General features: G+C 46.9%; 1 protein-coding gene across 1 annotated transcript in view; it reads left to right on the top strand.

Moving 5' to 3' along the window:
• CCL19 (C-C motif chemokine ligand 19) overlaps nt 1–27,246 on the top strand; it is a 1,093,152-nt gene that overhangs the window by 629,938 nt on the left and 435,968 nt on the right. The window lies entirely within an intron of this gene.

Genomic DNA, 27,246 nt, shown 5'->3' on the forward strand with positions numbered 1-27,246 from the left:
CATTTGCGGTTGCTGCTGCTCGCGACGCTCTACCGCCATAGCGGCGGAACTGCTGCTGTGTTTATAACAGGCCACAACTGAGAGCTCAGGAGTTGAGGCTGTAGGCAGTGCAAGGTTCTAACAGAGATTGTCAGTGGGTCATAAAGGTGTTCACAATACATGTTCATCCAATCCTTGGCCCCTTTGCAAAGAGCACAGAGTAACAGTGACATGCCAATTGTTATTGTGTTTATATGCAAAAGTGTGAGAAGAGGGGACACAGGTGCTGAAATATTGACAGGGCAAAAGGAAAAGAAAATGCACTGCTTACAGGTGAATGGGTGTTTTGCATGTGTGTGTAGGGGATGTGCTGAAGTGAGGGCAATGAAAGGAAGTACAGGTGTGCACCCAGAATATTCACATGGGAATATCGATGGGACACAATATCAGCAACAAAATATTGAAAACAAAATATCGACAGGTAAGTCTACTTGTTCTATACCTAATGTAGGAGGCTGGCCTGGCTTGTAGTGGATACCAATGGTACTTACACCTTGTGGCAGGTCCAGTTATCCTTTATTAGTAGAGTGTAGTAGTGTTCTAGCAGCTTAGGCTGATAGAGGTAGCTATGCAGAGCAGCCAAGGCTGAACTAGGAGACATGCTAAGCTCATGCAATACCACTTATATCATATAGGTACTATATCATAAGAAAGACAATACTCATAGTTACTAAAAATAAAGGTACTTTATTTTAGTGACAGTGTGCCAAAGATATTTCTGAGGATATACTCTCTTAGGAGGTAAATAACATACACAAAATATACACAACTAACCAAGTCAGGTAAGTAAAACAGTCAGAAATTAGTGCAAACACTGTATAACACAATAGGATGCAATAGGCCTAGGGGCAACACAAACCATATGCTAAGTGGAATGGGAACCACAAATGCACCCAAGGCAAGTGTAGTGTGTAGAGGGTCGCTGGGAGTGTGAGAAAACACTAAGGGTGTAAAGGAGACCCCAACCCAAGACCCTGGAAAGTAGGAGTAAAGAATACTATTTCCCCCAAAACATACTAAAGTCGTGATAAAGGATTTTGCAAGGACGACAACAGACTGCAAAGCACTGAAGACGGATTCCTGGACCTGAAGACCTGCAAAGGAAGAGGCCCAAGTCCAAGAGTCACTAAAGTGTCTGGGGGGGGGGGGGGGGGCAGGAGCCCACTAAACCCCGGATGAAGGTACAAAATGGATGCCTCCGGTTGGAAGAAGATGCTGGTTTTGCACCAACGAAAGGAGGTAGGAGGTTCTTCTTCGTGCAGAAGATGTTCCACGGCGTGCTGGAGGATGCAGAGTTATTTCTTTGGCAAAAATACCGCAAACAAGCCTTGCTACCTGCAAGACTCGCGGTTGGAGAAAAAGGGTGCTGCTTCGGCCCTGGAAGGACCAGGATGTCGCCACTTGGGAGAGGAGACAGAGGGGGCCCTCAGCAACATAGAGACCCCACGTAAAGGAAGGAAGCACCCACAGAAGTCCTTGAACACAGGTTCAAGAAGACTTAACACAGCGGTCGTCTCAACACTGCAAAGAGAGGTCCCACGACACCGAAGGTCAACTCAGGGAGCTGAGCCTCACAGGATAGAGTGCTGGGGACCTAGGGCCAGATGTAGCAAAGTAAAATTTTGCAAGTTGCAAATTGCGAGACATACCGACTCGCAATTTGCAACTCGCAAAATTTTATGCAGAAAGGTGTCTCAGACACCTTTTGCGACTCGCTATGGGGTCACAAAGACCCACCTCATGAATATTAATGAGGTGGGTCGCATTTTGTGACCCCATAGCGAGTCCATGCACTCACAGGGATGGTGGCCTGCTGGAGACAGCAGACCTCCATGTCTGTGACTGCTTTTTTAATAAAGCAGTTTTTTTTTTCTTTTTGCAGCCCGTTTTCCTTAAAGGAAAACGAGTTGCAAAAAGAAAAACTTCCGAAACCATTTGGTTTAGGTTTTTTCAGAGTAGGCAGTGGTCCATAGGACCACTGCCCGCTCTGAAAAAACATATTTTTCGGCATTCACAAAGGGGAAGGGGTCCCATGGGGACCCCTTCCCTTTAGCGAATGAGTTACCACCCACTTCAAGTGGGTGGTAACTGCGAGTTGGTTTGCGACCGCATTCGCGGTCACAAAGCAACTCAGCATGGCGATGCGGTCGCAAATAGGAAGGGAACACCCCTTCCTATTTGCGAGTCGCATCCTCAAATTGCGAGTCGGTACCGACTCGCAATTTGGGGATGTGCATCGCGTTAGGCTGTTTGCATGCCGCAAACTGCATTTTTCGCAGTTTGCGACATGCAAACAGCTACCTACATCTGGCCCCTAGTCTCGGCTGTGCATGCAGGATTCTTGGAAATGTGCACAGAAGCCCTTGTAGCTGCAGATCACACAGTGCACAGGATTACTGTCTGGGGAGGGGAGGCAAGGACTTACCTCCTCCAAATTCAGACAGTTGGACCTCTGGACAGTCTGGGTCACTTGGGTCCACCACCTGTGTTCCAGGGGCCACGCTCGTCAGGATGAGAGGGGACCCAGTGTACCGGTGAAGCTGAAGTTTGGTACCTGCTGAAGCAGGTGGAAGATTCCGTTGACCCACGGGAGATTTCTTTGTGGTTTCCAGTGCAGGGTGAAGGCAGGCAGCCCCCAGAGCATGCACCAACAGGAAACAGTTGAGAAAGCCGGCAGGATTAGGCGCTACAATGTCGCTGGTAGTCTTCTGGCTACTTTGTTGCAGTTTTGCAGGCGTCCTGGAGCAGTCAGCGGTCGATCCTTGGCAGAAGTCGAAGAGAGAAGTGCAGAGGAGTCCTGCTGGATTCTTGCAAATCGTAATCTGAGGAAAAGCCCACAGGAGAAATCGCCCTCAGAGGAGGATTGGCCACCTAGTCAGGTATGCACCTATCAGGAGGGGTCTCTGACGTCACCTGCTGGCACTGGCCACTCAGAGGCCTCCAGAATGCCCCCACACCTCTGAAAACAAGATGGCAGAGGTCTGAGACACACTGGAGGAGCTCTGGGCACCACCCCTGGGGTGGTGATGGACATGGGAGTGGTCACTCCCCTTTCCTTTGTCCAGTTTCGCGCCAGAGCAGGGACTGGGGGTTCCCTAAACCGGTGTAGACTGGCTTATGCAAGGAGGGCACCATCTGTGCCCTTCAAAGCATTTCCAGAGGCTGGGAGAGGCTACTCCTCCCCAGCCTTTAACACCTATTTCCAAAGTGAGAGGGTGTAACACCTTGCTCTCAGAGAAAATGCTTTGTTCTGCATTCCTGGGACTGGGCTGCCCAGACCCCAAGAGGGCAGAACTCTGTCTTTGGGGTGGCAGCAACTGTAGCTGCAGAAAAACCCCAGAGAGCTGGTTTGGCAGTACTGGGGGTTCATAGTGGAGCCCCCAGGATGCATGGATTGGCTCCCCAATACCAGATTTGGAATGGGGGGACAATTCCATGATCTTAGACATGTTACATGGCCATATTCGGAGTTACCATTGTGAAGCTACATATAGGTATTGTCCTGTATGTAGTGCACGCATGTAATGGCGTCCCCGTAGTCACACAGTCCGGGGAAATGGCCCTGAACTATGTGGGGGCACCTTTGCTAGTGCAAGGTTGCCCTCACACTTAGTAACTTTGCACCTAACCTTCAGCAAGTGAAGGTTAGACATATAGGTGACTTATAAGTTACTTAAGTGCAGTGAAAATGGCTGTGAAATAACGTGCGTTATTTCACGCAGGCTGCAATGGCAGGCCTGTGCAAGGGTTTGTCTGAGCTCCCTATGGGTGGTAAAAGAAATGCTGCAGCCCATCCATATGGATCTCCTGGAACCCTGATGCCCTGTGTACCTAGGTACCATACATTAGGGACTTATAAGGGGGGTCCAGTATGCCAATTGAAATTGGTAAATGTAGTCACTGGCCTACAGTGACAAATTTAAAAGCAGAGAGAGCATAAGCACTGAGGTTCTGATTAGCAGAGCCTCAGTGACACAGTTAGGCACTACACATGCATACACATTAGGCCATAAACTATGAGCACGGGGGTCCTGGCTTGCAGGATCCCAGTGAGACAGGCAAAAACATACTGACATACATGTAAAATTGGGGGTAACATGCCAAGAAAGATGGTACTTTCCTACACCTAACTCCACATATATGTACCTATATGGTACATAATATCTTCAGGATACATAGATGTGAAGTTACGAATAGTAAACCTATACTTCCCTATATGCATTTACCTTTTAATATTTTGCCCCTCGATATTCTTGTACCCCAAAGTACGTGAAGTGGGAGAGAGGGAAAATGCAGCGTGAAAGAAAAAAAAAGAGATAAGGTGTGAGATATGCAGGTGGATTTTTCAGAAAGGATAACGAAAAACTAATAGCACTAGCTCGTGGTAAGTGCATGTTTGTTACTGCGTATGCTTGGATACAACTCACAGAGAGGCACCCAAACACTGATCAGGCTCTTGATGAAACAAGCCACGCCTCTTGGGAATAATTCATTGTTATGCTTCTTTGGCCACGCCCCCCTCTGGCCACGCCCTACCATTGTCATCCCACTTAAAGCCCTGGCTGCCTGCCGTCACAGCGCGTGACACCTCGCCTGCAGCGTTCGGTGAAACACAAGTGGAGCCCGCTCCTGTGTAATTGTGGACTATTTCTGTGATGGAGCAGCCGCACAACACTGTTATTAAAGCCGGATCCGTTCTTGGAAGGGACGCATAGGCTCCTTGGGTTGCTGTATGTTTTTGTGTCCAAAGCTCTTTCCATAACTCCTTATTAACTGCCCAGATCATGGCTGCCCACGGAATGCTTTGCCAGCGAGGCTGAGTCTGAAAATACAGGTTCACGCTTTGTTTACTTTTCCTCGTATAAAAATAGGCGCATGGTCGTGATTTGCTGGACCAGGGATGCGTGAAGAGGCTGGCACGAGCCGCAGAGACCCTTCTTCGTGATGCTCCATGCTTTTCCAAGTATCAGCCATTTACATCCTCGTTAATGATCTGTGTCACGACTGACAGCCCGGCCCACTCGAATTATGTGGCAGGGGAGGTCTGAATTATGCAGTAGGGCTGGCTAATTTATGCGGCAAGCAAATGCTAATTATGCAGCACATTTTGTGACAGTATTAGCTCATCATGGGGTCCGTTTTACACGTTAACGTTAGCCGAGCAACGGGTTCATCTCATTATTGCAAATCTGACCCCCAAATGTACGCATAAGCAAGATAACGGTGACCTATGTGACGGGTCTTCAACTTTGTAGCAACACGCGTTGCTGCGTTGTTGGTCTTTTTCGATCTGTTTGAATATAGAAACAGTATTTTAAAAGGAACATCTGTAGATTATGCAACAGATTGATTACGTGGCAAATGTGGCAAATCCATAATTATGCGGAACGCACTGCACAATCACTTAATTCCAGTAAATGAAATATGTTGGGAATAGCCAATGTGCCCAATCCTGTAACAAAATGCAATTGTTACTGTTAGAACTTGTAACACATGGCCATGGTATTTTACTCATGAATTTCTGCCTCCCTGAACATTTGTCACGTATTATAAAACATGAACAAAACATTGCCATAGAGATGGTGGTACAGAAAGCCAAGGAAGTTCCTACTAATTATTCGTGCTTAGGATTCCATCTAGCTCCTGCAATTAAACTACCCAGCTTGCAAGTCATTTGTTTAGTGGCAAGATATTCACTATTTTACACACTTGTGTGACCAAAAGGCATTGCTACTATATAGCTGCTAGTGTATTCTCATGGTTAGATATGAATTAGATTGCGTTAGTTACCAAAGACAGTATTTGTGAGAATGTTTCAGTATTAAGGCACATATATATTTAAGAGGCTGCCATGAGTTAGACTGGGTTTGGCACTAGAGGCACTATTTGTGAGAGATGGCTCTAATATATCAGTACAAAAATAGTCTCTCTGAATTGTGTTCAGTGTCTTTCATATGGTCCGTAATGTAATGAATGGTCAAATATATTATCACCAGTGCTTAATTTGTGCTTGTTGTCTCCGGTGCGGAGCACCAGCGCTTGTTTTTGAGGGCCGGCACTTATTTTACTGCCTCCAGCATTTATTGCAAGCAAAAGACACATATGGGAAAGATGAAGCAAGAGAAAAATGAAAAAGCATCACAAAGGGAGAAAGCAGAAAGCTGCAAGAGAGCTGAAGGGGCAGGGAGTGGCTGTAAATTGATTAAAGATACCTGAGATGGCTTCAGGAATACACTGCCTTAGTATTCTGAGTTTGCACATTTAATTGCAGCAGCTGCATGTTTAAGAGGAGGGCTTTGGGCACTGGCACATTTCTATTTACAAATTAAGTACTGATTATCACAATGCTGCACATCTAAATGTCATTTTGATTCAGGCTGTTAACACCCCACCATAGTCCTTGGACCTGGTCCTAGGAATCACTAATGTGTTCATCTTTTTCACCAGCTGATGCCATCATCGAACCTTCTGACTAAATCACCTTTTCTATAATCCTCTAATGATTTGGCTAACACACAAGTGCATTTGCAGTTTAGCTTCCATCTTTTCACATCTGTGCTCTTTCTGTGTACCAATATTTATTAACGCTGTATTTTAGGTTTTATTTGGTGTGTTCAGTATCCCGTGAAACAGCGAATTTGTGCAACCTCTTAAGCAGCAATAACCTTCACAAAATTGTGAATGTGATTGTTCGGTACCTCGCTCCTGACAAAGCCTTTGGAGGTTCTAGATTTTGAACGTGCCAAAACATGTTGACCCCAAGGCAGTTTGATATAGTTGTTAATGTTGATTTTCATTCATATTTGTTGTGTGTGGATAAATACAATTTTAACAGTCCCCTCCACACCCTTTTTCTGCCTGTGCAATCTTGTCCTCTCTGGCACATGGCCCAGCTTCTCTGAGAGATTATGTACTGTGTGGAAGATGCTCAAACATAAGGCCTCAGTGACTAGGTGCATACATGGGAGTCTGTAATGATTACAAAATGTGGAGGATAGAGTGAATATCTTTCCTCCTAATGTTACTAAAGGATACCACACAAAAATGGTTCTGATGGCCTTTCATCAGGTTGCCCTAGACCATTAATGGTCCTTCCACCTTCTGAAACTCAAGGAATGTTGCATAAACCAAGGCCAAACCAGAATAGTTGCAAAATTGGGTGTATTTCTGTGGTTATTTGTAAGTCTAACAAGAACGCCCCTCCATTTTGTTTTCTAGAACATTCTTTTTGTGAAGTCTGTACAGGACCAGATCTATTATGCATTTGTGTGACTGCTTGCAGAAATCAAGACAGCAGTTTGTGGTGCTAAGTGAAGCTAAAAGCAGCGACAATAAACTTTTGTGTGCAAAAGCTAATTTGTGCTGACAGTAGACTTGATTGCAGCACCAAAAATCTCCCTCCTCCCCATAATCTATGCAAAGGAGTGCACTGAGGCAGGAACTGAGCAAATTATCCTAGAATTCCACGCAGGGCCAGACAGGTAACGCAATGGTAAATCTCACACACGGTGGCATTGCCTCACCTTTATGCCACAGTGCAAAGCTTAGCGCTGCACTAAAATGGCTTTTGTAGTGCGAGCGTGGCTACTGACACGAATCTTTGTAAATATGGCGCTGCAAAAGATTTTACCATTGGTGAAATGCAGTGCTTTTAACTTTCACGCAGCGTTGCAAAAAATTTAATAAGTCTGGGCTCAAGTTGTCTGGGTAAGGGGAACACCTTCAGCTTACACCTTAGTCTTGTGCTACTGAGGACTAAAACAGTAGCGTCTGGTACCATAGTAAAGGTAACATCTAGTTACACCCCCGGTGTCTTTCAGTTCCACTTGTGAGAAGCCACTAGGATATGGTGTGGATGAGTAGTTCTTATGCGTTGCCCTGAGTTTGTTTAGTATGCTGTGGGTTGTTTTTAGAGACCATACTCTGGACTTATGGGCTGAAAAGAATTTCACTCCCCTATAGATGGTACTTAGATTAAATGAGATCCTGGTGGTCTTACATCGGCCCTAAAAAGAATCGGACCATGATATCCTGGGCACCAAATTTCTCCCTATTGAGAGGCAGGGAGAGGGCGCGGCATGTTGGCGCCCTTACACCACAGTGCCTCAATCCAGAACTGGGGCATTGATCATGTCACTTCACAGGTACCACCAGTCTTGTTACTAGTGGGATGGAAACGTACACCCTTCCCAGTGGCCAGGAGTAGAAGGCGGCATCAAGTATGACAGACAAAGCCTTTGCAGGGAGAAGTTCTAGAAAAGAAGCAAGATTAGAAAATAAATGTCAGAGATGAAGAGTTATGTATCCCCTCAATGTCCACTTCCATCAAATTCGATGACCCACCATCAAAAGCAGAGGAGCATCAGCAGAGGCGCGTGTCCATCCTACCCCTCCCTGGTGCGCAAATCCAAAGACACGTTGCAGCCATTTAATACTATTAGAATGGAAGACTTACTTAAAATTATAATGAAAACTAAACCCTCAGACCACTTTGTAGTTCCAGTGCCAGGTGACCTTGCCAAAGACCTTTATGCTCACCTGCTTCCCTACTAGACAAAACTCATGAGTCTCTCTTAGCCAAGGAACATTTCCTGACTGCCTCAAAACTGGACAATACAGCCCTCTCCTCAGAAACCCCTCTGTAGATAATAATAATCTCATCAACTACCACCGATCTCCAACCTGTCTTTCATTGCAAAATTCATTGAAAGATGTGTAGCGGAGCAGCTCACCCAACGCATCAAAAACAACAACCTCCAAGATTAATACCAATCTGGTTTCAATCAGTTACAGCACTGAATCTGAACTACTACAGGTGGTTGATGATGGTCTTTGAATCCTAGACTCAGATTATCCCTGCCTCCTGATTCTCCTCGACCTATCATCAGCCTTCCATACAGTCAACCACCACACACTTCTAGACACACTCAAATATCCTATCGGAATTAATAACGTGGTCCTTAAATGGTTCTCTTCATTCCTTATGGGCAGGTCTCAGGGGATGAAAATTGATGACTATCTCTCTCTACCGATTGTGGATGCACAAAGGGCCTCCAGGGCTCTATCCTTGCCCGGACCCTGTTCAACCTATACATCGAGCCACATACAATCCTTCTTAAAAAGCAGGGGGTGGCTTTTATATGCAGAAGACACACAACTGGATGTGAAAGTCGCCTCACCAAACGACACCTGGTACTTCACACATCGTCATCACCCTAAACTCTCTTTATGACTGGATGACATCTCATTGTCTAAAATGAACCCGTCCAAAACGGAATTTCTCCTTATCTCCCCTTGAAACAGTCATTTTCCCTGCAATCCTGGATGGACCCATACAACATCCTTAACATTAAAACCCACCATTGTAAACCCACCATTATTGACAGTGTCCAGTCTCTAGGAGTCATTCTAGACAAACGGCTCAACCTACTGTAGACGGGTCTCGGAGCCCGCTCTAACTTACCCCGAATTCGCCATTACTCGGCAGACTCCCTGGAGACGATGTTGCGTTCCCCTGACAACGAGGGGACGCCACGCCGGAACAGCTACGACGACTTCCGGGTTCCGGGAGCAATACAAAAGAAGGACAACGATCCAGAAAGGAGAGGAGACGCGACGGAGAAACAGTGCGAACAGGAGAGAACGTCAACTGAGAGAACAGAGTCACCGCCAGCCACATCGAGGAAACAGGAGTTGGACCGCCGGAGGTGTACAGCACCGCGGGAAACGGCGAAAAAAGAGACGCCGGAGAGACGAGAGTGCGCCACGACCTCGGAGGGTCGTGGCTTAACAAGGTACGGTCACTCTTAGGGACAGGAGGGTTACGGGGAACCTCGGGCACCGGGAAAGGCACGAGGGAGGCGGGAGGAAGTACTGGGAGGGTGAGTGAGACACAAGGGAAGGGGAAGGAAGGGAACCAGGCACTTTATGGACACCAGGAACCCTGAACCCCACCACTGACCACCCCCTCACGGACTCACCCTGCTTGCTGCCTTTTCCCTCACGAGCACAATAAACAGCCCGGTTCCACAGAAGGACTTACCTGTTCCTTTCTTTTCCCTTCATGCCCGGAGTTCGAGGGAGACGCCCACATCCTTCCTAACCAGGACCGACCAGAGGGAGAAGAAACCTAAAGGAAAAGGGAAAGAAATTGAGAAGAGCAGAAAACCAAGGCTTACCAAATATATAAAAACATTGAATAAGAGAATGTCCTGTGAATAAAACAGAGAATAAAACTTCAAATATAAAAAGCAGATACCCCTTCTCTGACTCTACTTGATCCGCTCGTAACTGCAGCCTACCACAGTGGTGTCAGAAGTGGGATACAGTTCCCGGTGGGCTTACGAGCGTGGTTTATCATGAGTGAATCCCCATCCCTCGAGGAGATGATTAAGCAACTTGCAGAAGGACAAAGACACCTACAGTTGGTGTGGGAAGCACACCAAAGAGAGGCCAAGGAGGACCGGGAGGCCTTACAATCGGCCTTAAAAAGTCAGGCTACAATCTTAGCCAGTAACCAACTAGTGCATGAGACCCCATTACAAAAGTTAACAGATACAATAGCGACCAGTAAGGTACATCTAAACGTTCCCAGTTCGGTTCTGCAAAAGTACCAAGAGGGGGAAGACCCGGACTCGTTCTTTACTAATTTTGAGAGGGTAGCCTCGTCTGCTCAATGGCCAGAGGACCGCAGGGGTCAGTATGTGGCACCCCTGCTTACTGGATTCCTACAGACCGCATACCAATCCGCGAACCCTGATGGGACTACCCCCTACCAAGATATAAAAAAAAGTATCCTGGGACGAGTCGGACATGATACGGAATATTATCGTTTAAAATTTAGAAAAATAAAATGGAGTACGAACGAGGACCCTCGTTCCTTCTACTTTCGGGTGAAAGACTTGGCCCTAAAATGGTTGGGACCCATAGGGACAACCCGGGAGGATGTCATTAAGACAATTACTTTAGAGCAGTACTTAGATTCCCTGCCCCCTAGTACTAAGAACTGGATACGACAACATCCAAAAGTGGACACGGAGGGTGCTATTGATTTGGCTTGTGCTTTCCATCGCTCCACAGAAATTAAGCCTTTGTCTCCGAGACCTTTCCAAAAACCTCCCATCCCTCCAGCAAAACCAGTTCCCAGGTATATCCCAGAAGAAATACGGTTCCCTAAACCCGCTGAATATCACCCTATGCAGTCCCCACAATGTTTCCACTGTGGAGAGTGGGGCCATATTGCAAGAATGTGTCCCAGGAAAGCTGAAGGACCGGAACGCATGGAAATTGGGTTCACGCGACGTAGAGTCCTATGTACAGGGAAAGGGAATGAGAAATTTAGATATGCTGTCAACATAAATGGACAGGTCATTTCGGCATTAATTGATTCAGGGTGCAGCCAATCTGTAATCCGAAAGGATCTAATCCCTTTTGATACCTCGGGTACTGACCGCTGGGTCTCCATTTGTTGTATACATGGAGACAAAGGAAGTTATCCCCTCACAATGGTTAAAATTGAATGGGGTCCCTTTCAGGATATGGTTTCGATAGGGGTGATGGATCGATTAATCGAGGACTGCATTATAGGGACGGATTATACTTGATTCTATGACCTATTGGATCAAGTCCGCAGAACCGCTGTAACTCCCGAGTTGTGGACCGAGGCCCCCTTTTCCGATTCTACCATAGAAGTACCACCCCGCCGAAAGAAACTCACACGAAAGGAGAAAAGACTTGAGAGAAGACAGTATCAGGTAACCCGAAAGACGAAGGAAATTCCTAATCTAGTAGCGGAAATTAGCAGCAGGCCCATCTCCTTCCAAACCAGCCAGAGAGAAGATCCTACCCTTTCCCACGCCTGGAACTCGGCCAAAACGGAGATCACCAATGAGGTGGGTCCTTATTTTCTTATCAAGAAAAACCTCCTATACCGAATAACTATAACTGTTAAGGGAGAAACCAAGCAACAGTTAGTAGTCCCTGAACCATTTCGAGCCCAAGTACTGTTTTTAGCCCATAATCAACCCGGGAGAGGTCATTATGGTCGGGAAAAAAACAGAAGAATATCTGATGCGAAAATTCTATTGGCCCGGGGTGTATGCACAGATACGCAGATACTGTTCCCAATGTCCTAGATGCCAATTAACTGAACCAGGAACGCCCAGGAAAGCACCACTATACCCGTTACCCATTATTGATATCCCTTTTAAACGGGTGGGTATGGATCTTGTAGGACCCCTACTTCCCCCTTCTAAAGGACATACTTACATTTTAGTCATAGTTGACTACGCGACGAGATACCCCGAAGCCATACCCCTCTCCAGCATGACCACCAAAACAATAGCACAAGCCATGATAACAGTATTCTCACGAATAGGTTTTCCCCAGGAAATACTGACAGATCAAGGTACACCCTTTATGTCAAAACTCATGAAACAGATATGTCAGATATTAGGGATCACCCAACTACGGACCTCGGTCTATCACCCCCAGACAGACGGGCTGGTAGAACGATATAACCGTACTATAAAGACACTGTTGAGGAAAACTGTGGATGAATCCGGTCGCAACTGGGATCAGAAACTTCCCTTGGTCCTATATGCCATACGAACCCACGAACAATCTTCCACGGGACACAGTCCCTTTGAATTAGTTTTCGGGAGACAGCCTCGTTGTCTCCTAGATATGGCTGCTGAGACGTGGGAGGAAGAACAGGAAGAAGGGAAACCCCTGATTGACTATATCCACCAACTCAAAAGTCAGTTGCAGACCCTCTGGGAGGATGTCCATAGTCATTTAGCCACGGCTCAAAAACAACAAAAATCCTACTATGACGAGGGAAGCAAAATGCATTCTTTTCTTCCCAATGACCAGGTCCTCATCATGAGACCGACATCTGAACATAAACTGATTGCTAAATGGCAAGGACCCTATAGGGTTATTAGAGCAGTCTCTGCTGTTTCTTATCTATTAGAGATAAACACCGGCCCGCGGAAAACCCAAATTTACCATATAAATTTATTAAAACAATGGAGACCTTCAGAAGAGACTGAAGAGCAAACGAACGCCGGTTGTTTCGTCTCTTCTACCGAAGAACGGGAAATAGATCTATACCCTTTACGAACAACACATCCAGAAGAGAAACCCAGTATTAATAAAGAACTCACCGAAACTGAAAAAACCCAATTAAACACCCTAATCGAACAACATCCCCATTTCTTCTCAGAAATACCGGGAAGAACTTCATTGATACATCATCACATTAAAACACCTGTAGGACATGTAGTGCGTCTTCGCCCTTATCGCATCCCTGAAGCACGAAAACCCATCATTGAAACCGAAGTCGAAACAATGTTAGCATTAGGGGTTATTGAACCCTCTAACAGCCCCTGGAATTCCCCAGTAGTGTTGGTTCCTAAACCAGACGGATCGATAAGATTTTGTATTGATTTTCGCAAACTTAATGAGATCTCCCTGTTCGACACCTACCCTATCCCCAGAGTGGATGACATCTTAGAGAAATTAGGGAAGGCTCGGTATTTATCATCCCTTGACTTAACCAAGGGTTATTGGCAGATACCCCTCCACCCCGATGCCAAAGAAAAGACAGCCTTTTCAACCTCCTCCGGCCTTTATCAATTCACGGTTTTACCTTTTGGTCTTCACGGCACTCCCGCAACTTTTCAGCGCCTGATGGATCAAATCTTAAAACCCTTCCAGACCTTTACCGCGGCCTACCTAGACGACATTGTCATCTTTAGTGAAACTTGGCAAGATCACTTATTGCATCTCCATTCAATCTTCTCCGCCTTAACGGAAGCCGGTCTAACTGCCAACCCTAAGAAATGTTTACTAGGTAACACTGAAGTCTCATATCTAGGTCATATCATAGGGAGTGGCACTTTACAACCGCAGAAAAGCAAGGTTGAGGCCATACTTCAAGCAGCTAAACCCAGGACGAAGAAAGACCTACGATCATTCCTAGGCTTAGTAGGATACTACCGCCGATTTATCCCCAATTATTCTACCGTTGCAGCCCCTCTGACTGATCTCCTGACCAAACAAAGACCCACGAAACTGACTCCATTTACCGACTCCCAACAGAGTAGTTTTGAAAGGCTAAAACAGTCCCTTACCACAGACCCGATACTAAAATGCCCTGATTTTTCAAACAGTTTTCACTTATATACTGATGCTTCGGACATCGGTCTCGGAGCTGTACTCACTCAGCCAGATGGAGAGGGATTCGACCGCCCTGTGGTTTTTCTAAGTAGAAAACTGTTTCCGCGAGAGACCCATTACCCAACTATTGAAAAAGAATGTCTCGCCATCAAATGGGCGGTAGATTCCTTGCAATATTATCTTTTAGGCAGGTCCTTCGTTTTATTTACTGACCATGCTCCTCTCACATGGCTTGCTTCTCACAAAGACTCTAACTCCAGAATCTTGAGATGGTTCCTAGAACTCCAACCCTTTACGTTCCAGGTACGCCACATCCCTGGTTCCCAACAAGGTCCAGCCGACTACCTCTCCCGGTTTCCTCCTTCCTCCTCCTCGGTCCTCGAGCAGTCCCGATCAAGGGTAGGGGATTGTAGACGGGTCTCGGAGACCGCGTCTAACTTACCCCGAATTCGCCATTACTCGGCAGACTCCCTGGAGACGATGTTGCGTTCCCCTGACAACGAGGGGACGCCACGCCGGAACAGCTACGACGACTTCCGGGTTCCGGGAGCAATACAAAAGAAGGACAACGATCCAGAAAGGAGAGGAGACGCGACGGAGAAACAGTGCGAACAGGAGAGAACGTCAACTGAGAGAACAGAGTCACCGCCAGCCACATCGAGGAAACAGGAGTTGGACCGCCGGAGGTGTACAGCACCGCGGGAAACGGCGAAAAAAGAGACGCCGGAGAGACGAGAGTGCGCCACGACCTCGGAGGGTCGTGGCTTAACAAGGTACGGTCCCTCTTAGGGACAGGAGGGTTACGGGGAACCTCGGGCACCGGGAAAGGCACGAGGGAGGCGGGAGGAAGTACTGGGAGGGTGAGTGAGACACAAGGGAAGGGGAAGGAAGGGATCCAGGCACTTTATGGACACCAGGAACCCTGAACCCCACCACTGACCACCCCCTCACGGACTCACCCTGCTTGCTGCCTTTTCCCTCACAAGCACAATAAACAGCCCGGTTCCACAGAAGGACTTACCTGTTCCTTTCTTTTCCCTTCATGCCCGGAGTTCGAGGGAGACGCCCACATCCTTCCTAACCAGGACCGACCAGAGGGAGAAGAAACCTAAAGGAAAAGGGAAAGAAATTGAGAAGAGCAGAAAACCAAGGCTTACCAAATATATAAAAACATTGAATAAGAGAATGTCCTGTGAATAAAACAGAGAATAAAACTTCAAATATAAAAAGCAGATACCCCTTCTCTGACTCTACTTGATCCGCTCGTAACTGCAGCCTACCACACCTACATTCTCAAATCAACACCATGGCCAGAAATGCACACTATCAACTACTACTTCAGAAGGGCATCCCAGTTACATTACAGAACAAGATCTGAAATCTCTTCCTCATACACTGGTGCTCTCCAGAATAGACTATTGTAACTCTCTTGACTGGTCAACACAAAACTCATCTCACCCCCCTGAAACACTAAGCAGCACGGTTCATCCACGGGGTCAAAAGGAGTGACCACATTACACCTATGCTGGTCACTCTCTGATGCCTGCCAGTTGAAGCCAGGACTATTTACAAGATGGCTTGCATCACCCAAGAAGCTCTGCATACATTTATGCCTTAATACCTGACAAACAAACCCAAGCTTTCAGGCGTCTTAGGACCTTTGTGATATGCTGAAGCAATACTTCTATGACCCGCCCTTTAAAAGCGATGATCATGGCGCAATCCTTCTCGGGTAGCTCATCCAGAACTTGCAGCTCATTTCCTCCAAATCTATGGACAACCACCTCGCTGGCGACTTTCAAATCCGACCTAAAAGCTCTTCCCCTCCATCGATATTTTACCTAAGACATTGCAATTTATCTTGGTTCAGACATCTACACTAACTCCACCTCACCAGGTGCTTATAACCTTTTCACTGCTGTGTTCACCTCTTGTACATTTTGCTTTTCTGTAATGAGTTCCCATTTTACAATTCTCAGCCTTTGTTATTACTTTTGGTAGGGCTTGGTAATCTTAAACCATTTGTAACTTTCCATGTAACAATATATTTCTGTTGTAAAGCGCTCTAGCGCAGTGGTTCCCAACCTTTTGACTTCTGGGGACCCCCACTTTATCGTTAGTGGAACCCAGGGACCCCCAATGAATCATTATTTGAACCTGTGGACCCCACACTGAGAATTACTGGAAGCGGGGGACTTAATCTGTTAATATTATTTAATTTTCTAAGCAGTCGCGGACTCCCTGAAGTGGCTTCGCGGACCCCCAGGGGTCCCCGGACCACAGGTTGGGAACCACTGCTTAGCACCTTCGGATAATGTCTGCACTATTTAAATATGCACAAATAAATAAATAATGGAAATGAACTGTGTGAGAGGAACAGAGCGAGGAAAAGATAGAGGCAGCGAGAAAGGGGGTGCTTTCGGTAAAGCAGAGAGGTACTTTTGGAAATAGGGATGGGTGTGATATTGAAACTGGCAATGGATACACCCAGGTGGCACACTCAGAGGCTAAGCTAACCTTTATTCAGCAATTCCATGGCACTTTCGGGAATCTGCTGCTTAATGGCTGCGGCTGGTGAGCTGCAGGGGAGCAGATAGCCGAAAACCGCTTTCATCAGAAGAAAATTGCAGTATATTTTAAGCCAGTTACTGTAATTGCAGTGCTCAGAAATCAGTCCCTGGAAAAGTACGAGAAGTAAAAAGGGTTGGATGGAAAAAAATGTAAAAGTCAAGTTTGGCAAATGTTAACCACTTATGTAGGGGTGCACTCTGAGGGGGAGGGAGGAAGCTGGAAAGTCACTCCACAGTTTCCCACAGACAAGCAGATTATGTCCCGCATTAAATACAATATTCTGTTGGTAGGTGAGACTTGCGGTATTTAAAAGAAGGGAAGGCCATAGTTATCAGAGCCTCCGTGTCAACAGGACCTCACGTTTCCAGTCTCAAACATCTTACAAATCAGCTTCTTACAGGTTGTTCTCAGGTGCTTTACTCCGTTTGGTTCCACCGCCGTCAAGCGGCCTCGTGTGTGAGTTTAGCCACCAGCACTACGCAGAAGCGTGCTGCGAGGGCGAGAATCAAACAGTATGGAATGTCATGTTGTGTTATGCTATTCATTTCTTATGGACCCATACCTCTTTACATCCTAAAAGGCTGCTTCAGAGTGCAAGAATTAAAAAAGTTAAAATCAACAGAACCGGAAGATATAGGGTACAGACCTCAGGCAGTGATGAACGGAGCATCTTTTGGAAACCATGTGATTTTTTAATGGCCTTTCTGAAACTCAGATTTTGGACTCCAAGAATTCATCACCCTTCCACCCTTTCTCATGCTTTCCTATGTTTTGACTCACCCAGAAAGGAGGCTGCTGGAAGCATGGAGGGGGGGGGGGGGGGGCGCTATGGTACATGTAGAAGCAGCAGTTCTGTGATGTACTTAGTGCCTAAACCTAGTGGTGATCAGCGAGCAACTCCACAGCAACATGATCTTGAGCTTATAGGAAGTCCCTGATCGCTTGGAGGAGGGCCAAGGCATAAGTGAGACAGTGAACTCACAAAGTGCAATAGTCAACCCTCTTGCATTGAATAGGACTACATCCTTGTTGAAATTCAGAAGAGAAGGGTTATTTTGGCCCATAACAAAGTTACAAGATTTGACTGCTGAAATTACCTTCTTACGTTGAGATTGTGATCAACCCGAAACCTTACATTATTCACATTCAAAGAGAAGGTGGAATGGGATCAAAGATGGAGGCCACAAAAAATATCACAAGATATCTGAAACCTTTCCATGCACATAACCTCCACCCTGGACCTGTTCTTTGCCAACCTGGTGTGCTGCATCTCAGCCAAATAATTAATCCACATCTCAAAGAATTAATGATCCTCCTTGTCGTCCTCTAAATCTTAACCTCTAGGTGGTGGTGACACTTCCTGTGATGTCATCAGGCTTGGTGTGCAGAGTTCCAAAGGCAGGTAGTGTCACTTCAACAAGCTCTGAAATTTGGTGCCCAAAATTTAGATTAATGAAGGGAGGCATGCTTTGGACTAAGAAGAAAACAACGAATTGGAGGGAATTTCAAAAATGAGTCGGAGAAGCTCCTAGACTTTTGATGTTTGAGCCACTTGGCCTGTGTAGTGGTCATGAGCATTTGAAGCACAATTCCCCAACTGTTCCCACATTATACTAACCTTTAATGAACTCCAGGGAAACTTTTTTTACTTTTTGCCGCCTAGCCTAGCCTGTTTCTGACATAATGCAAGTTTGGTTGACATTCACATATATTGTTCACACTTCGGTTCGCATCATGCTTAAAGACAAATGTTATGCTTGCCTCAAAGAATGAATGGCTGGCAACATGTCCACAGGCTCAACATTGGAGGGAGGCCTTTAAATGTAATCAAAGGCCGAATATATAAATCTGTGGCTGTGCTCTGCATGGCTTCAGCACCCATTTCAGATACCACAGAGACCTCAGGTTCTCTCATTGCAGGTCATGGAAGTGCCTTGGCTGCAGCCATGGCTTGACCTGGCTTGCCCTTTGGCACTCCAGGCACTATGGCTCTCTGATGGAGTACAGTGGGCCCCCACTCCAGGCCATGAGGGACAGCCTGCTTCCCTGAAAGAAATGTAAATATGCGTGTAGGAAAATGCCTCTCATGGCATGGTTACCCCTTAACTTTTTTCCTTTTGTAGATGCTAGTTATGATTGAAAGTGTGCTGGGATCCTGCTAACCGGGCCCCAGCACCAATGTTCTTTCCCTAAACTGTACCTTTTTTCCCACAATTGGCACAGCCCTGGCACACAGATAAGTCCCTTGTAATTGGTACCCCTGGTACCAAGGGCCCTGTGGCCAGGGAAGGTCTCTAAGGGCTGCAGCATGTATTATGCCACCCTGGGGACCCCTCACTCAGCACATGCATACTGCCTCACAGCTTGTGTGTGCTGGTGGGGAGAAAAAGACTAAGTCGACATGGCACTCCCCTCAGAGTGCCATTCCCACAACCCACTGCCGGCGGCATAGGTAAGTAACCCCTCTAGCAGAACTTACAGCACTATGGCAGGGTGCAATATACCACAGGTGAGTGTCTAAGCCAAACCTTAGACATTGTAAGTGAGGGTAGCCATAAAGAGTATATGGTCTGGTAATTTGTCAAACACAAACTCCACAGTTCCATAATGGCTACACTGAAATCTGGGAAGTTTGGTATCAAGGGAACAGCTGTGTAAGAGACAAAAGAGTTGTCCCACTCTTGAAGGCCTAAGACAGCAAGCAACTGAGGAAGAAAAAGGTAATGTCAGTGGAACTCACAGGGTCTATTGGGAAGATGGACTCCTTTGCACTGAGGCAAGAGATCCCAAACCTGGTGCCACTAGGAGAGTGGTAGTGCCTCAGGAGTTTAGGAAGTTCATTCTAACCTTAGCCCCTTGCTGGGCATTTGGGACAAACCAAGACCTGGGAGAGACTAGTCAAACATTTCTATTAGCCCAATATGTCCCAGAAGGTTAAGGAGTTTTGCACCTCCTGTGTCACCTGTCAAGCCATTGGAAAGACAGGTGGCCATCCAAAGCCCCCCTCATTCCACTTCCAGTGGTGGGGGTCCCCTTTGAGAGAGTGGGAGTAGATATAGTGGGTCCACTTGAACCTCCCACAGCATCAGGGAACCAATATATACTGGTAGTAGTGGATCATGCTACCAGGTACCATGAGGCAATTCCCCTTAGGTCCACTACTGCTCCTGCAGTAGCTAAGGCACTCATAGGTATTACAGGTATTTTTTACCAGAGTTGGATTTCCTAAGGATGTGGTTTCTGACAGAGGTAGCAACTTCATGTCAGCTTACCTAAAGCAGATGTGGAATGAGTGTGGGTTGACTTATACGTTCACCACACCATGCCATCCACAAGCCAGTGGTTTTGTAGAAAGGTTTAACAAGTGTAGAAAGGTTTAACAAGACATTGAAGGGCATGATCATGGGGCTCCCTGAAAAACTCAAAAGGAGATGGGATGTCCTCTTGCCTTGCCTGCTTTTCGCCTATAGAGTGGTGCCACATAAGGGAGTAGGGTTTCCCCCCTTTGAGCTTCTGTTTGGCCATCCTGTAAGGGGACCACTGGCACTTGTAAAAGAAGACTGGGAGAGACCTCTACATGAACCTAAACAAGATGTAGTGGATTATGTACTAGGCCTCCGCTCTAGGATGGCAGAGTACATGGAAAAGGCAAGCAAAAACCTTGAGGCCAGCCAACAACTCCAGAAGTTGTGGTATGACCAAAAGGCTGCTATGGTTGAGTCTCAGCCAGGGCAGAAGGTCTGGGTTCTGTTGCCTGTATCTCCCTGGGCACTTAAAGACAGATGGAGTGGCCCTTACCCAGTGCTAGAAAAGAAGAGTCAGGTCACTTACTTAGTGGACCAAGGCACTAGCAGGACACCCAAGAGGGTGATCCATGTTAACCGCTTTAAGCTCTATCATGACAGGGCAGATGTAGAACCACTCCCTGACCTCCTCTCAACTGACCCTAACGATGGCTCAGTGGATGGAGTTGTCTACTCAGACACCCTCTCTGGCCAACAGCAAGCTGACTGCAGGAAGGTTCTCCAGCAGTTTGCTGAGCTCTTTTTTTCCGACCCCTGGTCAGACACACCTGTTTACCCATGATGTGGACACAGGAGACAGTTTACCTGTCAAAAATAAAATATTCAGACGGTCTGACCAAGTCAAGAAAAGCATCAAAGTAGAAGTCCACAAGATGCTGGAATTGGCAGTGAAAGAGCACTCACACCAAAGATGGAAAGAGAGAGATGAGGTTGTGTGTGGACTACAAAGGGCTCAACTCTGTCCCCAAGACAGATGCTCACTGTAGGAAGTTGGCTCTGTATATACTATCTCAAAGTAGGAGATAGTGTGCACAGAGTCCAAGGGTTCCCCTTAGAGGTTGATAATGACAAAATTAGATAATGCTAATGCTCTATTTTGTGGTAGTGTGGTCGAGCAGTAGGCTTATCAGAGGGTGGTGTTAAGCATTTGTTGTACACACACAGGCAATAAGTGAGGAACACACACACACTCAAAGACTTAACTCCAGGCAAATAGGTTTTATATAGAAAAATATATTTTCTTAATTTATTTTAGAACCACAAGATTCAAGATTTGAGGTAAGTACATAAAATGCAAGGTACTTCACACAGGTAAGTATAGAACTTTGATTAAAAACAGTAGCACACACAGTTTTGGTTAAAAAGCCAATAAGGTATTTTAAAAGTGGACATAGTGCAAAAATGAACAGTTCCTGAGGGAGGTAAGTTTGGTTAGGTTTCTCAGGTAAGTAAAGCACTTACACACTCAGTCTCCTGGGCATAGGCAGCCCACTATTGGGGGTTCAAGGCAACCCTAAAGCCACAGCACCAGCAACTCAGGGTCGGTCAGGTGCAGAGATCAATTTCACATTTTGTAGCAGCCTATCTTATATTATGAGTAATGGACGTTTAAAATAATGATTTACATGTTCACAGTACTTTCTGTCACAGACTGGACTTGGACCTTGTAGCACTAAACACACACAAGTCACTATTCTTCATTACTCCAACCAGGATTCTATGTCAGGACCGGAGGCTTCGGATTATGCTTTCTCTTTCTTTGCTGACAAAATGGCAGCAGCCAATCAACATTAAAATCACACAAAACTACTTTCCCAATACCACTTGTAGTCCATATCATGCCCAATTCTAGGCCTGATCTCCGTATAAATAGCTCTGCAACCTTAGTCCTTCCTCTCTCTTTGCTGCTCACAGCCAGAGATAAGTTATTTCGTATTTATATGCTCATTTGGTGATAAATTGTTTTATTGTCTGTATTATTACTAGAATCACTCATGGCCGTGAAGAGGGAGCGGGGATTGCTCAGCGCTTCGCATTGAGAGAGTTTCCCTCTTTCATTCATTGTGTCGCATTCGTGCGCGGGCCAATTGATTCCCTTTTCCGATTGGTCCACGCTTGACCCTGACAGACGGCAGCGTCTCTTGTTGGACGGAGCGCCCGCATTGAGCGCTTTGCATTCAGATGCTGTTTTTCTTGCCTGTGCTCATAGAGGACAAGCAAGCGTTTTGGTGGTGAGGACTCAGTCCTCTTTTTATGTCAAAGTGCGCGAGTGGTGATCTCGGAGCTTCAGATATGTCCAGGGACAGGCTCGGGCCCAGTGCTGCATGTCTACAAATGGTTAGCATCCCCTTGAAAGCCCAATGGGGTGTAAAAACGATTTAGAGCTTTGCCCTAGGGGAATTTCCGGCAGGTGCTCTGTCCACAGTTAATTTTGGCTGACAGATTATGAAGGAGTTTTCTTCTTATTTGACCTCCTGGGCTATTTACTCCCCTCTGAACTCGACCATATCCTCTTGTTTAACCAGCATGGTGTACTACGCCGAAGAGGCCGAATATTTTCAAGAGATGGCTGATGTGCCCTATGAACACCAGATGGAGGAGAGACTAATGCAAACCCTTTACTCAACCTGTGGTGAGGTTTGGACAACAAGAGTTGATGGGGAAACCCCCCTTTGAGACACAGACGAGAGATAGTCAAACTTCTGATGTGGGCCTTGCCTGAGAGCCTCTGTGGGGCCTGCTTCCTCAGCGGAAATGTTTGTGCAAATGGCAGCATCAGTCCTTAAAGACCAAACATACGGACTAATGGCCTTCTTAGATTCTTCTGGGCTCTTCTCAGTCCCTTCTGCGCCATATACAGAGGCAGCCCACTCCTCTTCTCACACTTCCGATTCTGAGCAAGCGCTAAATGAGCCCAGCAAACCGCAAACGTAAGACCCGCCATATCACTGAAGAGGCACTAGTTCAGAAAAATGTATTCTTTGACCCAGAAAATATCATACATCCACGATCCACAGAGTGGATTCCATGTGTGGAAGTAGCACATTATGTGCAGGAGAGGTTATGAAGGAGTTTCGACAACGATGTACGTAATACCTTGCACTCGGAGTGTCCCTACCCCTTCCTGTTAGGCAAAGTGGTTGATACTCCAGAATTAGACCCTAGCATGGCCACGTTCCTCAAAAAGTTTGCTAAGGACCTAAAGAAAGGCCTAGATTGAGCGTGGAGAGGTTGTTAAGACAATCTTGTCGACATCTCGAGTCCTATCACTATGATCCTTGAGCTGACGGTGCAGGCAAAAGAATCCAGTTCACAATTAGACCCTGAAGTTATTTTAGAATGGACACCAAGGGCAATTTATCTATTAGGTGATGCCAACTGTACTATGTCCACAGAGCAGGAAAATCCTTCTTGATGCGGATCGATCTTAAACTGGCCAAATTGGCCTCTTGAGAACCAGGAACCTTGCTGAATGGTCTGTTGTTCAGGGACAAATTTGTGAAAGATTTAGGAAAATATGTGGCCACCTATTCTGCTCTTGATAAAGCCCAGATGTCTATCAATCAGTCAGTTAATTTGTAGAGCACTCTACTCACCCGCGAGGGTCTCAAGGTGCGAGGAGATGGGGTGGGGGAGCTGCTACTACTCGAACAGCCAGGTCTTGAGGTGTCTCCTGAAGGTCAGTAGGTGCTTCGTCTGCCGTAAGTGGATGGGGAGGGTGTTCCAGGTCTTGGCGGTGAGGTAGGAGAATGATCTGCCACCGGTTGTTGTCCTGTGGATGCGTGGGATGGTGGCGAGGTTGTCAGAGCGGAGCTGTCGGTTCGGGATGTAGAAGGTGAGACGTTCATTGATGTATGCTGGTCTGGTGTTGTGGAGTGCTTTGTGGGCGTGGGTGAGGAGCTTGAAGGTGATCCTCTTGTTGACGGGGAGCCAGAGTAGGTCTCTCGGGTGGGCTGTGATGTGGCTGTGGCGGGGGATGTCAAGGATGAGGTGTGCAGCGGCATTCTGTATGTGTTGCAGTCTTTTCTGGCGATTGGCCGTGGTTCCCGCATAGAGAGCGTTGCCGTAGTCCAGCCTGCTGCTGACGAGGGCCTGGGTGACGTCCTTCTGGTTTCGGTGTGAATCCACCTGTAGATCTTGCGGAGCATGCGGAGGGTGTTGAAGCAGGAGGATGAGACGGCGTTGACTTGTTGGGTCAATGGAGAGCGATGAGTCCAGGATGAACCCAGGTTGCGTGCGTGGTTGGCGGGTGTCGGTGCGGCTCCCAGTGTGGTCGGCCACCAGGAGTTGTCCCAGGCGGAGGGGGTGGGGCCAAGGATGATGACCTCTGTCTTGTACGAGTTCAGTTTTAGGCGACTGTCCTCCATCCAGTTGGTGACGGCCTTCATTCCTTTGTGAAGGTTGGTTTTGGCGGTGGCGGGGTCATTGGTGAGGGAAAGGATCAGCTAGGTGTCATCGGCGTATGAGACGATGTTGATGTTGTGAGATCGGACAATATTGGCGAGCGGTGCCATGTAGATGTTGAAGAGGTTCGGGCTGAGGGAAGATCCTTGGGGTACGCCGCAGATGGTCTTGGTGGCTTCATTAAGAAGATGTTCAGTGAGGGCCCTTTTACCAGGGCTGGACGCTACCAAGGCTGAATGCCAAGCCAGGGCTTCTACCAAGCCTCATGAGGATATCCCCAGAGGGGTCGAGGCAATTAACAAGCCATATCTGGATTCTACCCCACCCGGACCAACAGAGGTCGTGGTCGCGCCTACAGAGGCGGAGGTCGAGGTGGCTTCAATACAACAGGCACCATAGCATCAGGTGAGAGTAATTCCCTTTTCAGAGGTTATTCTGGGGGGAGGTTAAAATGGCATCTTTCAGCTTGAGATCACATTTCTCAAGATCTATGGATCTTGCAAACAGTACAGGGTTACAGAATGGAGTTCTACTCCCCTCCAAAGCAGGAGTCTCTTCCCCTTCCGCTTCTTTTTTGCCCAAACAGAGAGCAGTTTCATAGACAACAAAACTGGCTTGCTTCTTGGAAACAGGCGATAGTCAAAACTGTTCCCGACTCTGCAGGATTTACCAGCACATTATTTTTGATGTTGAAAAAATGCAGGGGCTCCTGCTTGGTCCTCAGTCTAAAGACGTTCAACTCTTGGAAAGTATACTGCCATTTCTAAGTGGAGGGTATCCATCTTATAAGAGATCTTTTACAAGAAGGAGATTGGCTTGTATGGTTAGATCTCAAAGACACCTATATAACAGTGCCAATTTTCACACCTCACCATCGCTTTCTTCAGTTTTGTTGGCGAGGCCAATGGTACAAGTTCACCGTCTTCCCCTTTGGTCTGTCCTCGGCCCCTTGGTGTTTCACCTGGGGTCTGCTGAGGCCAGTGGTGCAATTCCTTCGGGAAAGGGGTGTGCGCCTCATTATCTATCTCGACGACATTCTGATCGTGCCCCAAAACAAAGAGTTGGTTCTATTGCATCTATCCTGGACTATCCAGATTCTACAAGATCTGGGTTTTTCGATAAACTCAGACAAGTTGGTCATGAATCCCTCTCAATGTATACAATTCTTAGGTTTTCAAGTGGATTCCATCAGAGCCCAGTTGAAATTACCTCTAGTGAAACAAGTTTAGATCAAGAAAGAGTTGAGGAGAGTCCTTGCCTCTCCGACTATATCATTGAAGACCCTTGCTCGCCTGGTGGGGCTTTTAGCCTCTTCCATCCAGGTGCTTTTTCTGGGGCCCCCTCACTATCGGGCCCTTCAATGTCTAAAGATCCTTCATCTTTGCAAGGGACTGTCTTATTCAGAGCAGCTTCTGTTATCAGACAAGGCCAGATTGGAGATATTTTGGTGGCTAGACCACATGGATGCATGGAACAGCAAAGCCATTTTTGCATCCTCCCCAGAGAAGGTGATAGTCAGACACCAGCTAATGGGGCTGGGGTGCTTGGTGCGGAGCTGTGGAAATGGGAGCCAGTGGTCCCCGGAGGAATCGTTTGTTTGGAGCTTGTAGCAGGGGCCTTCGTGGTTCGCTCTCTCTCCCCACAAGGCCAGTTGTTGCATACTGTTACCTATGGACAACATAGCGGTGAGATACATAAATCGCCTAGGAGGGACCAGATTACGTGTTCGGGGTGATAGAGATTGCCAAGGAGTTTTGGCACTATGCCCTCAACACCAGATATCAGTGACGATAGTGTACTTTCTGGGATGCTCGAATGTGGTGGCAGACTGGAACTCGTTTCTTGAGGGATGGCAGCGATTGGAAACTCCACCAGTCAGCATTTCACAGTCTGGTGAGACGGTAGGGCGAGTGCTTGATTGACCTGTTTGCATCACAGCTCAATGCTCAGCTTCCACGGTTTTACAGCTGGAGACTGGATCCCCAAGCCCTGGGATCAGATGCTTTTCTCCAGGATTGGTCCCTGGATCTCCTTTATGCCTTCCATGATTCGGAGAGTACTCTCTCAGGTAAAGAGTTAAGTGGCGGAGATCATTTTGGTGACCCCTCTCTGGAAAGCTCAGTTGTGGTTTCCCATAGCGATGTCGCTATTGTGAGCTCCCCTGGTTTCACTCCCACCCTTTCCATCCCTGCTCCTAGATCCGTTGGTTCTTCCTCATCCATTAATATTGCAGGTACAGTTGTCACTCGGCATGGATACTTTCAGGAGACACTGGAAAGTGCCAGAAGTTCAAAAAGACGCGATGTTCTTCTTATCCAAGTCTTGGGCTCCCTCCACCCATAAGCGCTGAGGCTTCCTGGAGAAGATGGGTGGGTTGGTGTGGTGAACGACGTGTTGATCCCATGGGGGCCCACATTAGTATGATTGTCAACTTTCTTTCAGATTTGGTATCTTAGGGTTTAGCATACAGGACTATTAATAATTTTAATTTTGCTATTTCAGCTGGAAATTCTCATCTAGAGAACAAGCCAGTGTGTGAGCATCCTCTGATTTGTAAGCTTGTACGGGGCATCCGAATGGCCAGACCTCCTCAACCCAAATATGCATCCTTAAGGGATGTAAATATTGTTTTATGTTTTTTGAGAGCCTGGCCATGTGACGAGGATCTCTCTTGTGAACAATTGTCAGCCAAACTCACTGTGCTTCTTTGCCTCATTTCCTGTTGGTGTGTGTCTGATGTGCACGC

The sequence above is a fragment of the Pleurodeles waltl genome, chromosome 1_1 (genome assembly GCF_031143425.1).
Source record: "Pleurodeles waltl isolate 20211129_DDA chromosome 1_1, aPleWal1.hap1.20221129, whole genome shotgun sequence".
Taxonomy (NCBI): domain Eukaryota; kingdom Metazoa; phylum Chordata; class Amphibia; order Caudata; family Salamandridae; genus Pleurodeles; species Pleurodeles waltl.